Here is a 12,752-nt window from a genome sequence, read left to right on the forward strand (position 1 = left end):
AGCACAGAGAAGGTAGTCTTTTTTCTTTCTTTTTTTGAGTTGAGAGAGTTTGTGAGTTTGAGTTTGGGAGACATCTCCATACGTTTTAACGTTTTTCGGTGTAACGTTTTTCCAAGATGGCATCCGTACCACGTGACCTATGACGTCATAATTATGAATAAAAAAAATCTACAGGTGGAGGCGCTCCCATGGTAAATTTTTGTATCAATCGGCCCAAAGGTTGCCGAGAAAATTCATTTTAAAAATGTAGACTATGTACACCACATGTACGTACGCCACACGTATGTCCGCCATACATACGTACGCCACACGTACATGTGCCACACGCCAACACCAATTTGCTTCTGTGTGCTTGAGAATATTTATGTTGCTGTTAAAACGAGCTAATTATAGAATTAGGACAAATAAGAAGTAAATAACTGTAATAGTAAATGATCTGCCATGAGAGAGTTATTCCCAGTTACAGATTCTCTATCTCTCACAGGTGGATCGATTACCATTTGCAGTCGTGAAACGTCACGAAATTTTGTGATGTGTTGCGGTGATGTTTGTCTTAGGAAAGACAAGCTGACATATAATAAACATTGTCTGTGACTTGGCATACCTGGTGCATTCAAAGAGTTGATCCTAAGTTATTTTAAAAACGAGGCTCAGAGGAAAGGGTCTAATGGGGTCTTGAAAGTTGAGTGTCTTGAAGTATTATCGGCTCTTGATCATCAATCAATAAATCAAACATATCCTTTATAGCCACATCACTTGGTCACTGTCGTGTCCGAATATTAGCTTCGTATCTCAAAAGGTGCCTGAGGTATTGCCCAGATGAGAAAGAAAATAAATAAAATGATTAATAATGAAAATAAATAAACATTAATCATAAAATAATTAAATGATTAATCAATTGGCTAATGTAATACCTAAACCACCACCGTTTCATCCGAATCTGTAACTTTTTAAAAAATAATTAATTAAATTAATAATCGAATATTTAAATAATTAATTGATTCATTGATTAATCAATAAATCAAAAATAGCCTTTACAGCCAAATCACTTCGTCATTGTCATGTCCATATATAAGCTTCCGAGCTCAAAAGGTGCCTGAGATAATGCCCAGAAGAGAAAGGAAATAAATAAGTACTTAATAAATCGGTAATAATTAAGTAACTAATCAATTATTCACATACCCTGAGGGCATAGCCATTGTGAGATTCAGCATTCCCATACCCTGAGGGCATAGCCATTGTGAGATTCAGCATTCCCATACCCTGAGGGCAGAGCCATTGTGAGATTCAGCATTCCCATACCCTGAGGGCAGAGCCATTGTGAGATTCAGCATTCCCATACCCTGAGGGCAGAGCCATTGTGAGATTCAGCATTCCCATACCCTGAGGGCATAGCCATTGTGAGATTCAGCATTCCCATACCCTGAGGGCACAGCCATTGTGAGATTCAGCATTCCCATACCCTGAGGGCATAGCCATTGTGAGATTCAGCATTCCCATAACCTGAGGGCACAGCCATTGTGAGATTCAGCATTCCCATAACCTGAGGGCATAGCCATTGTGAGATTCAGCATTCCCATACCCTGAGGGCAGAGCCATTGTGAGATTCAGCATTCACATACCCTGAGGGCACAGCCATTGTGAGATTCAGCATTCCCATACCCTGAGGGCATAGCCATTGTGAGATTCAGCATTCCCATAACCTGAGGGCACAGACATTGTGAGATTCAGCATTCCCATAACCTGAGGGCTAGCCATTGTGAGATTCAGCATTCCCATAACCTGAGGGCATAGCCATTGTGAGATTCAGCATTCCCATACCCTGAGGACATAGCCATTGTGAGATTCAGCATTCCCATAACCTGAGGGCATAGCCATTGTGAGATTCAGCATTCCCATAACCTGAGGGCAGAGCCATTGTGAGATTCAGCATTCCCATACCCTGAGGGCACAGCCATTGTGAGATTCAGCATTCCCCTAACCTGAGGGCATAGCCATTGTGAGATTCAGCATTCCCATACCCTGAGGACATAGCCATTGTGAGATTCAGCATTCCCATACCCTGAGGACATAGCCATTGTGAGATTCAGCATTCCCATACCCTGAGGGCATAGCCATTGCGAGATTCAGCATTCCCATACCCTGAGGACATAGCCATTGTGAGATTCAGCATTCCCATACCCTGAGGGCTAGCCATTGTGAGATTCAGCATTCCCATAACCTGAGGGCATAGCCATTGTGAGATTCAGCATTCCCATACCCTGAGGGCAGAGCCATTGTGAGATTCAGCATTCCCATACCCTGAGGGCAAAGCCATTGTGAGATTCAGCATTCCCATAACCTGAGGGCAGAGCCATTGTGAGATTCAGCATTCCAATACCCTGAGGGCAGAGCCATTGTGAGATTCAGCATTCCCATACCCTGAGGGCAGAGCCATTGTGAGATTCAGCATTCCCATACCCTGAGGGCATAGCCATTGTGAGATTCAGCATTCCCATACCCTGAGAGCAGAGCCATTGTGAGATTCAGCATTCCCATACCTTGAGGGCAGAGCCATTGTGAGATTCAGAATTCCCATACCCTGAGGGCAGAGCCATTGTGAGATTCAGCATTCCCATACCCTGAGGGCAGAGCCATTGTGAGATTCAGCATTCCCATAACCCGAGGGCAGAGCCATTGTGAGATTCAGCATTCCCATACCCTGAGGGCATAGCCATTGTGAGATTCAGCATTCCCATAACTTGAGGGCAGAGCCATTGTGAGATTCAGCATTCCCATACCTTGAGGGCAGAGCCATTGTGAGATTCAGCATTCCCATAACCTGAGGGCAGAGCCATTGTGAGATTCAGCATTCCCATACCCTGAGGGCAGAGCCATTGTGAGATTCAGCATTCCCATAACCTGAGGGCATAGCCATTGTGAGATTCAGCATTCCCATACCCTGAGGGCAGAGCCATTGTGAGATTCAGCATTCCCATAACTTGAGGGCAGAGCCATTGTGAGATTCAGCATTCCCATACCTTGAGGGCAGAGCCATTGTGAGATTCAGCATGCCCATTCCCTGAGGGCATAGCCATTGTGAGATTCAGCATTCCCATACCCTGAGGGCAGAGCCATTGTGAGATTCAGCATTCCCATAACCTGAGGGCATAGCCATTGTGAGATTCAGCATTCCCATAACCTGAGGGCAGAGCCATTGTGAGATTCAGCATTCCCATAACCTGAGGGCAGAGCCATTGTGAGATTCAGCATTCCCATAACCTGAGGGCAGAGCCATTGTGAGATTCAGCATTCCCATACCCTGAGGGCAGAGCCATTGTGAGATTCAGCATTCCCATAACCTGAGGGCAGAGCCATTGTGAGATTCAGCATTACCATACCCTGAGGGCATAGCCATTGTGAGATTCAGCATTCCCATAACCTGAGGGCAGAGCCATTGTGAGATTCAGCATTCCCATACCTTGAGGGCAGAGCCATTGTGAGATTCAGCATTCCCATTCCCTGAGGGCAGAGCCATTGTGAGATTCAGCATTCCCATTCCCTGAGGGCAGAGCCATTGTGAGATTCAGCATTCCCATACCCTGAGGGCAGAGCCATTGTGAGATTCAACATTCCCATAACCTGAGGGCATAGCCATTGTGAGATTCAGCATTCCCATAACCTGGGGGCAGAGCCATTGTGAGATTCAGCATTCCCATAACCTGAGGGCAGAGCCATTGTGAGATTCAGCATTCCCATAACCTGAGGGCATAGCCATTGCGAGATTCAGCATTCCCATAACCTGAGGGCATAGCCATTGTGAGATTCAGCATTCCCATAACCTGAGGGCATAGCCATTGTGAGATTCAGCATTCCCATAACCTGAGGGCAGAGCCATTGTGAGATTCAGCATTCCCATAACCTGAGGGCATAGCCATTGTGAGATTCAGCATTCCCATAACCTGAGGGCAGAGCTATTGTGAGATTCAGCATTCCCATAACCTGAGGGCAGAGCTATTGTGAGATTCAGCATTCCCATAGGGCATAGCCATTGTGAGATTCAGCATTCCCATACCCTGAGGACAGAGCCATTGTGAGATTCAGCATTCCCATTCCCTGAGGGCAGAGCCATTGTGAGATTCAGCATTCCAATACCTAAATGATACCTTGAGGGCAGAGCCATTGTGAGATTCAGCATTCCCACAACCTGAGGGCAGAGCCATTGTGAGATTCAGCATTCCCATTCCCTGAGGGCAGAGCCATTGTGAGATTCAGCATTCCCATACCCTGAGGACATAGCCATTGTGAGATTCAGCATTCCCATACCCTGAGGGCAGAGCCATTGTGAGATTCAGCATTCCCATACCTAAATGATACCTTGAGGGCAGAGCCATTGTGAGATTCAGCATTCCCACAACCTGAGGGCATAGCCATTGTGAGATTCAGCATTCCCATTCCCTGAGGGCAGAGCCATTGTGAGATTCAGCATTCCCATACCCTGAGGGCAGAGCCATTGTGAGATTCAGCATTCCCATACCCTGAGGGCAGAGCCATTGTGAGATTCAGCATTCCCATACCCTGAGGGCAGAGCCATTGTGAGATTCAGCATTCCCATACCCTGAGGGCAGAGCCATTGTGAGATTCAGCATTCCCATACCCTGAGGACATAGCCATTGTGAGATTCAGCATTCCCATACCCTGAGGGCAGAGCCATTGTGAGATTCAGCATTCCCATTCCCTGGGGGCAGAGCCATTGTGAGATTCAGCATTCCCATACCTAAATGATACCTTGAGGGCAGAGCCATTGTGAGATTCAGCATTCCCACAACCTGAGGGCATAGCCATTGTGAGATTCAGCATTCCCATTCCCTGAGGGCAGAGCCATTGTGAGATTCAGCATTCCCATACCCTGAGGGCAGAGCCATTGTGAGATTCAGCATCCCATACCCTGAGGGCAGAGCCATTGTTTGATTCAGCATTCCCACAACCTGAGGGCAGAGCCATTGTGAGATTCAGCATTCCCATACCCTGAGGGCAGAGCCATTGTGAGATTCAGCATTCCCATACCCTGAGGGCAGAGCCATTGTGAGATTCAGCATTCCCACAACCTGAGGGCATCGCCATTGTGAGATTCAACATTCCCATTCCCTGAGGGCAGAGCCATTGTGAGATTCAGCATTCCCATTCCCTGAGGGCAGAGCCATTGTGAGATTCAGCATTCCCATTCCCTGAGGGCATCGCCATTGTGAGATTCAACATTCCCATTCCCTGAGGGCAGAGCCATTGTGAGATTCAACATGCCCATACCCGCCATCTCATGCCCTGAGCGAAAGTAACTGAGTTCGTCATTCAGGAAAATGTGGCGGCGTCTAACACTTTGTTTTGTGCAACACGCAAAGCAAGACTCTTCTTTTCGCTGCAACTACGCACTGCCGTACAAATCCATTTCGCTCAAACTTTCGTTTCCGTCAAACTCTTCCCAAATCCGAAGTCCTTTTTCTCCCTGCACGGAGTGAAATGTTCGATGAACTCTTCAGTTAAATGTTGTTTTGAATGAATTTATCGAACCAGTACCGAGTGCGCGAGAACATCGGCGCGAAACTACGTCATCGCATCGTGTAGATTTATTTTCCGGAAATAAAAATGGGTTTTTACTTATACATTTTTTTTATTGTGCAGTATTAAAACAAAATATATTAATGCGATGAGTATGACGCTTACATTGTTCACAGTGTGGTTATTTTGCGCTTTACACACACGTCGTGAAACGAAAGTACGAAACGGGGGTTTTCTTTGGGCGGTGTATAGGAAAGGTTCGCGTCGGTCGTCTCAAGGCGCACTCTATGCTTCCCTGGCTGTCTTTCATGGCCGATCGAGTTTCCGACTGAAATGTTGCCAATGGCCATGTGATGGCTGATGTCAGACGGCCATTTTGGGAAATTCGAGTATCACCAGATGCAGAAAGCGGATCAAAGCGTCGGTTGGAATAAACGGACTGTTTAAAATATCGCCGCGAGAGTCGGGACGGTGCAATGTCATTTTGAGGTGTTACAGTATGTATAATATATATTATAGTATATATGGTGTTATATTATGAGGCGTTTATAAATTAAATAGTTCGAACAGATTATATGCGGCGTCAGGAAGAATTGCTGACGTTTCGATTTGAAATCGCAACCGTTTTCTCTAAATCACGTGTTGTCCATAAATCGATTCGGCCCCTTCGTGTGGCCCGTGGGTTTGGAGCACGAAGTCCTCGAAATTCCATATTTCTGGAACGTTCTTTGGAAGACCCTCGTGTTGCTGAGGAAAGGTCCTGTGCACGGTCAGGGAATCCGGTAAATCAATGCCTTCCCGCTCGAACATGCGATGGAGATCGTCACAAGAACGAACGAATAACGTGCATCGTTCACACAGCATCGAAGGATGCAGAATGACGCGGGTGGACGTTTAGGGGCCCAGGGGTCCGAGGGTTCGAGACTTCGAGTCGACACTAATGCAGTGTTGAATAAATGATGAGGTCACGTGTCACGAACACGTGACTATTTTCCCCGACAGGAGATCGATGATGCTCTTGGAGGAGTTCCGGTCGTCCATTTAACGTGGGCCAACGTCCATCTGTGAATTCGTTACCTTTGTTAGAAAGAAAATAGATACAAAACACACGAGAAAAAGAGACAACAAATTGCAGACAAGATGGCAGCAACATTAGACGAGTCCTCAGAAGGAAGCACCATTGATGAATACAGGAGATATACATTAAATTGATGATTATCATTCATATGGAAGTAGTATGATGGTTATGGGGGATTCCTTCTGTACAGGTATCACACACACCACGTGGTATTTGGCGATACTCGAGCTATTTCGAATATTCTGGTGTTTTTCTCCCGAGGCAGGTTCAGTGCTGCCGAAACAGTTTCTTGGCAAAGGGTTATACTAGGTGGTTTGCCATTGCCTTTCCTGCAGTAGTTCCGGCGATAGCTCGCCCACTCTTCGCGACTGACACCATGATCCATGGGATCCATCAATTAATGCTGGCACACGGGACGGCCGGCTTAATGTCCATCCGAACATTACGAGGGACAGCGCACGTTGACGAATCCCTCTCCCTCTGAAACACCAGAATGGTAGTTTATAGTTGCGTCGGTATTCGAACACTGGATAGACAACTTTAGAGGCGAATGTGCGTACCTCTCGGCCTCCTACCAGCTGATACTGGTGTTAATGTCAAACCAGATTAATTTGGACACACACCTATACACACACACGCACGTACAAACACACATACACACACACACACACACACACACACACACACACACACACACACACACAGCCACACACACACACACACACACGTATATACACACACACACACACACACACACACACACACACACACACACACACAGCCACACACACACACACACACGTATATACACACACACACACACACACACACACACACACACACACACACCACTCTTTTGGTGAGACACATATTGCATACAGGACTATCAAAGGATCATACATACATCGACACGCGGGTTCGGAAACGCAGCTGTTCCCGGTAGACAAGTGTCGGCGTTATTCCATAATTAAGGGGAATATTCGAGTCAAGTTACAGCAAGCAACACACGGCACGGGGTCACCAGGTCATGGGGACTTCACACGAGACCTCGTTTGATGTCGCCGCATCGCAGCCGATCCATTGGCAGGAGGCCACAAGCGGTGCTCAGCCGATTAAATCCGTGCCGGTTGCCATGGTTTCACTGGTGCTCCGATCCAAGGGGAGACCGACGAACTGGGAGGAGAGAGAGCCGGGAACGGGATTGGGGAGGGAGGGGAGTGACACGGATCAGAGTTTGCGGCTCGACGTTGTGCCGTGCGCAGTGCGTGCAACCTGCTCGTACGGGATGTCTGACGACGAGCACGTTGGGCGAGCGGTGCAGGGCGGGTCCCCGCCGGACCGCGAGGCAGACCCTCGAGGAGCGCGAGATTCCAAGTCCCCGATGCCGGAGACCGGGATGGAAGAGCAGGAGCAGCAATGGGAGCAGGAGCAGCAATGGGAGCGGGACCCCCAGGGGTATCGTCCCCCGCAAGGCGTGGACCAGAACGGCCTCGTGGTCTCCGAAAGGCCGGGGGTGGCGGCGCCCAGTGCCGACCATGGTCGTGCCTCCGGTGGGTTCCCGGTTACGTCCTTACGTCATGTCAAAAGGCTTGGTCAGGTCCGTCATTATGCACGGCTCGATCATCCCTCATTAGTGACATTTTGTTTTGTAATCCCGTTTAAGGCTCCATTGCAGCATCACGTGTCTAATCGTGGGTGCAGCAAAGACCATTGGTCCAAACGACCTGCTGTCCATTTTGAATGTGGTTCGTGTTAAATACCTGACGTTTCACACCATTTTGCATTCCGCACGTTGTTATTCATTCCAAAAGTTTAACAAATGTTATTGAACTCGGCACAACTTTTCGATTTCAAAAAACAAACCTCATGTTATTGTCCTTCTGTATCCAATTATTATAACTTTTGAGGTAAGAGTCGTAATTGGTAAACTTGTCCGTGGCCTGACGTTAAAATTGATATATATATATTATATATATATATAGATATATATTACACGATACATTAGTCGTTTTCAGCAAATCTACACAATGCGAAGTTTGGGGGTGTGGTCATAACGTCTGGAGACGTGGTTAAACCGTTTGGGGGTGTGGTTAAACCGTTTGGGGGGTGTGGTTAAACCGTTTGGAGGCGTGGTTAAAACGATGACAAAAACTGATATCAAGAGGAGGGGAATATATTTATTACGTATGTATCTGGGAAATAGGTTGTTGTTGTTGTTGTTGTTTTGTTGTTTTGTTTTTTTGTTTTTTTTGTTGTGTTTTTTTACCCGGGACAGTTCTTTCGAATGAGCTCGCACCACAGAGACAGCCGATCGATCTTGCAGGAGCAGGACCGACCCAGAGATCCCCGGCATCCAGGATTGCGTACCACCCACCATCACGAAATCAGGGCCACAACAGAGATAGAGAGGGGGAGAGAGACACACACAAGGGAAAGGGCCTGGACCGTTCGGCGTTCTGACCGTGACTGCGCTGCCCTGACGAATCCGGGAAGCAGGGAAGAATGGGGAAGATTTGGCACAAAGCGACATCCCCAAAAGTTGTGGGGAAATGGGTTGGAGTGCTTGTTGTGAAGCTTGGGTTGGTGGTTGTCAAAATTCTGGCGTATTTGCGTATGTAATAAACAGACAGGTCGACAGAGATGGTGTGGTGGTGGTGGTTCGTGTGCATCCACCCAGCTGCTGGTTGCATCATTTTTCTGTGGGCGTGTCTGCCGCTGATGCAAGGCCTCTCTATAACCAGTTACCTGGTGCTCAGTTTGCCCACCTCGGAAGGATGACAGGCTGAATCAACCCCACCTGGCGTTAATTCAACAGGATCCGAACTCAGGACATTAGGATCCCAAGCCCTCCTCCCTAACCATTAGGCCATCACCAGGTGATGACAGAGATGGTCACGAGGAGAGGAGAATGGAAGGATAACATATTATGGACATAAAAGGGAGAAATGGTGAAAAGTGAAACATCTATATTGTTTTTGATGCACCATATTCTTTGCGGAGCGTTGTTGCTGCCGAAGCAGTTTCTCAGCAAGGGTTATACTGGGTGGTTTGCCATTACATTCGCAGCGTTGGTTGTCCATGTTCTATCCTTTTAAATGCTGAGAGTGAAGGAAGGAATCAGGTCATACCATCTTTAAAGTCTTTGGTATAATTCGACCGGGGCTACAAACCACCGACCTCCCAGACTCGGACAGAGACTCGAACCATTGCACCGCACCGAGTCTGGTGTACAAGCGAATGCTCGTTTTCATCTCCTTGTTGTGCTATACACACCGGAAGACCACCCCACTTGGTTTTCTGTATCCACTAAACGAAAAACCAGCTGTTTGTTCCACAAAGGGGGCAGGAAGGCCCTCTATTCCAGATGGACAATGCTGCTGCCATATTTCTACAACTCATGATGACAACTGCAGAGCGCGAGCTCAACACAACGGTGCCAACAACTCCCTTATTGCCATTTCCAGGTTGGGCAGAAATAGGACAGAAGCAGTAACCTTGCAGGAAGGCAAGGTGGGGACGGTGCGACGATGAATGCCAAGGCACTCAACGGTATGGAGGTTTTTTTCTTTGCAAAGCGATTTGGACATTGAAGGTTACCTTTTGGACATTGAAGGTTGCCTTTTGGACATTGAAGGTTGCCTTTTGGACATTGAAGGTTACCTTTTGGACATTGAAGGTTGCCTTTTGGACATTGAAGGTTGCCTTTTGGACATTGAAGGTTACCTTTTGGACATTGAAGGTTGCCTTTTGGACATTGAAGGTTGCCTTTTGGACATTGAAGGTTGCCTTTTGGACATTGAAGGTTGCCTTTTGGACATTGAAGGTTGCCTTTTGGACATTGAAGGTTACCTTTTGGACATTGAAGGTTGCCTTTTGGACATTGAAGGTTGCCTTTTGGACATTGAAGGTTACCTTTTGGACATTGAAGGTTGCCTTTTGGACATTGAAGGTTGCCTTTTGGACATTGAAGGTTGCCTTTTGGACATTGAAGGTTGCCTTTTGGACATTGAAGGTTGCCTTTTGGACATTGAAGGTTGCCTTTTGGACATTGAATGTTGCCTTTTGGACATTGAAGGTTGCCTTTTGGACATTGAAGGTTGCCTTTTGGACATTGAAGGTTGCCTTTTGGACATTGAAGTTTGCCTTTTGGACATTGAAGGTTGCCTTTTGGACATTGAAGGTTGCCTTTTGGACATTGAAGGTTGCCTTTTGGACATTGAAGGTTACCTTTTGGATATTGAAGGTTACCTTTTTTACCAATCACTGGGGGTAAAATGCTTTGGCTTAGTGTCAGTTGGTCTACTGTGAAATGAGCTGCAATGAAGTGATTCCCACGTCGATATCTTTCCATACAAATGGATATATAAATAAATAAATATATAATACATATATATATATATATATATATATATACAAAGTGAAGGCTTGTGGAAGAGCACATTGAACGGATTAGGACACAATAGGACAAAAGGAACAACAGGCAGGGGGAAGGGGGAACCAACAATACGTTGAAGGATAAAATAGACAGACATGGACGAATAAGGGATGCGGGTAACGACGAGGAGTAGGGAGAACACAAGGTGTGGACAATATGGATATAGAGGCAGACTTTTTTGGAGGATTGGGGGGCGGGGGGCGGATGGGGAGTGGTTTGACGGGTGTAGAAAAGATGATGGTTTTTGATGGGGGACCAAGTGATTCTAGATTTTGTGAGTTTGACCAGAAGAGGGTTGATGGTGAAACGCGTGAGCCCTGCAGAGGTTTAGGTGTTGAGGAGGGGAGGGGGGCTTTTGACAAAACACGGAAAGAGCAAAGAAGGTGCAAGACCAGAAAGGAGGAATCGGACGATCACAGAAGAAAGCATGGCCGACAGATGCTGCAGGTCTTCCATGGATGGTTGGTGTCATGTGACGCCGGAGGGCCTGCCCGGTGTGAGCTTGTTCAGCCCCTCGCACTTTGCACCAAATTAGTCATGCCTGTTAGGCCACTGGATGATTGGAGGCCTTTGTTGGCTAGGAGAGGGCCTTAATTAGGAGTCTCAAGGAGAGGCAGCTGATAATCTTGCTCCTGACACAATGGCCTTCCCTTGAAAAGACATACGACGGTTGTGTATCTTCAGGACCTGGACTTTTTGTGTTTAGCTGTTTACCTTTTGAAGGACGATCCAGTGAAATGTTTTCTAAACATTTTACAAAGTGTGACCCCGTGAGGTATATGGAGTAATCCTTTAATTAGCAAATGAATGTTTCAAAGTGCTTTCGTAATTTACCTGATTCAGCTTTTGGCTTTTGTTTTGCAATCCCACAATTACATGATTGTTTGATGGTGCCAGGGCTGATGGATTCTAAAAGGGCCTTCGCCAAAACCATTGTCCCTTTTGGCTTTGGTCGCCATGCCAACATGATCTATGCGAGGTAGCTTGTAGTTGGGGTGCAGGTTGGAGTAGTTTTAAAGGATTCCTGCCAGAATATACACACATTAAGATTTACACACTTGCTTTGCATAAAAAAAGGAATGAAATTTCTTTCTACTTTATGCAAAGACTTTTAATTGTGTATATCAATCCGAAACAAAAAACAGGAAATAAGTGAGTGAACCCTTCTCTATTGTATGCCTATAGTTGTCCATTTTGCACTTTTGAGTTTGCATTGGACTGTAACTGTAATTACCCAGCATGCAAAGCAAAAGGTGGGGTTAAGCAAAGGGTTCACTTCTGTCTGTCTGTCTGTTCTTCTGTCAACAAATGTCAGTTTGTGATCGAGGAACAACTGCATTTTGATTGAATGTTATGTTTTGAACCCAAATTGGCAGACAGGATGGCTTAGAGGTATGCACGCTCACCTCTCAGCTGTCTAGCCTGGGTTTGAATCCCGACCAGGGTGATTGACAGGCAGGGCCATTCATCAATGTGTGTGCCATCCCTCGGATGGACGTTAAACCAGGAGTCCCGCCTGCCAGCATGGGTCGGTGGACGTTAAAGATCCCACGGTGTCCTTCGCAAAGAGTAGGTGAGTGTCGCCGGCACCATGGCCAAATTCCAAATCCCTGCCCAAACTAGGCGAATGTCAGGCCTGGCCAGGCCGGTTCATGAAAGACTTTGGCCAAGCTTCCCCCGGCCGACCGCACAAGGTGGGATAAT

At 46.8% G+C, this 12,752-nt stretch overlaps 1 protein-coding gene across 2 annotated transcripts in view; it reads left to right on the forward strand.

Moving 5' to 3' along the window:
• The first annotated feature begins 7,827 nt into the window (after positions 1 to 7,827).
• The window catches only part of LOC137431829 (microtubule-associated protein tau), a 144,725-nt gene continuing 139,800 nt past the window's right edge, over positions 7,828 to 12,752 (forward strand). Inside the window, exon 1 of one of the 2 annotated variants that reach the window (XM_078782534.1) lies at positions 7,828 to 8,163. The gene's annotated coding sequence lies outside the window, so the exon portion shown is untranslated. The remainder of the gene's footprint in view (positions 8,164 to 12,752) is intronic. The other variant, XM_078782533.1, reaches the window with a different exon arrangement.

The sequence above is a fragment of the Myxine glutinosa genome, chromosome 7, assembly GCF_964187855.1.
Source record: "Myxine glutinosa chromosome 7, kmMyxGlut1.1, whole genome shotgun sequence".
Classification (NCBI taxonomy): domain Eukaryota; kingdom Metazoa; phylum Chordata; class Myxini; order Myxiniformes; family Myxinidae; genus Myxine; species Myxine glutinosa.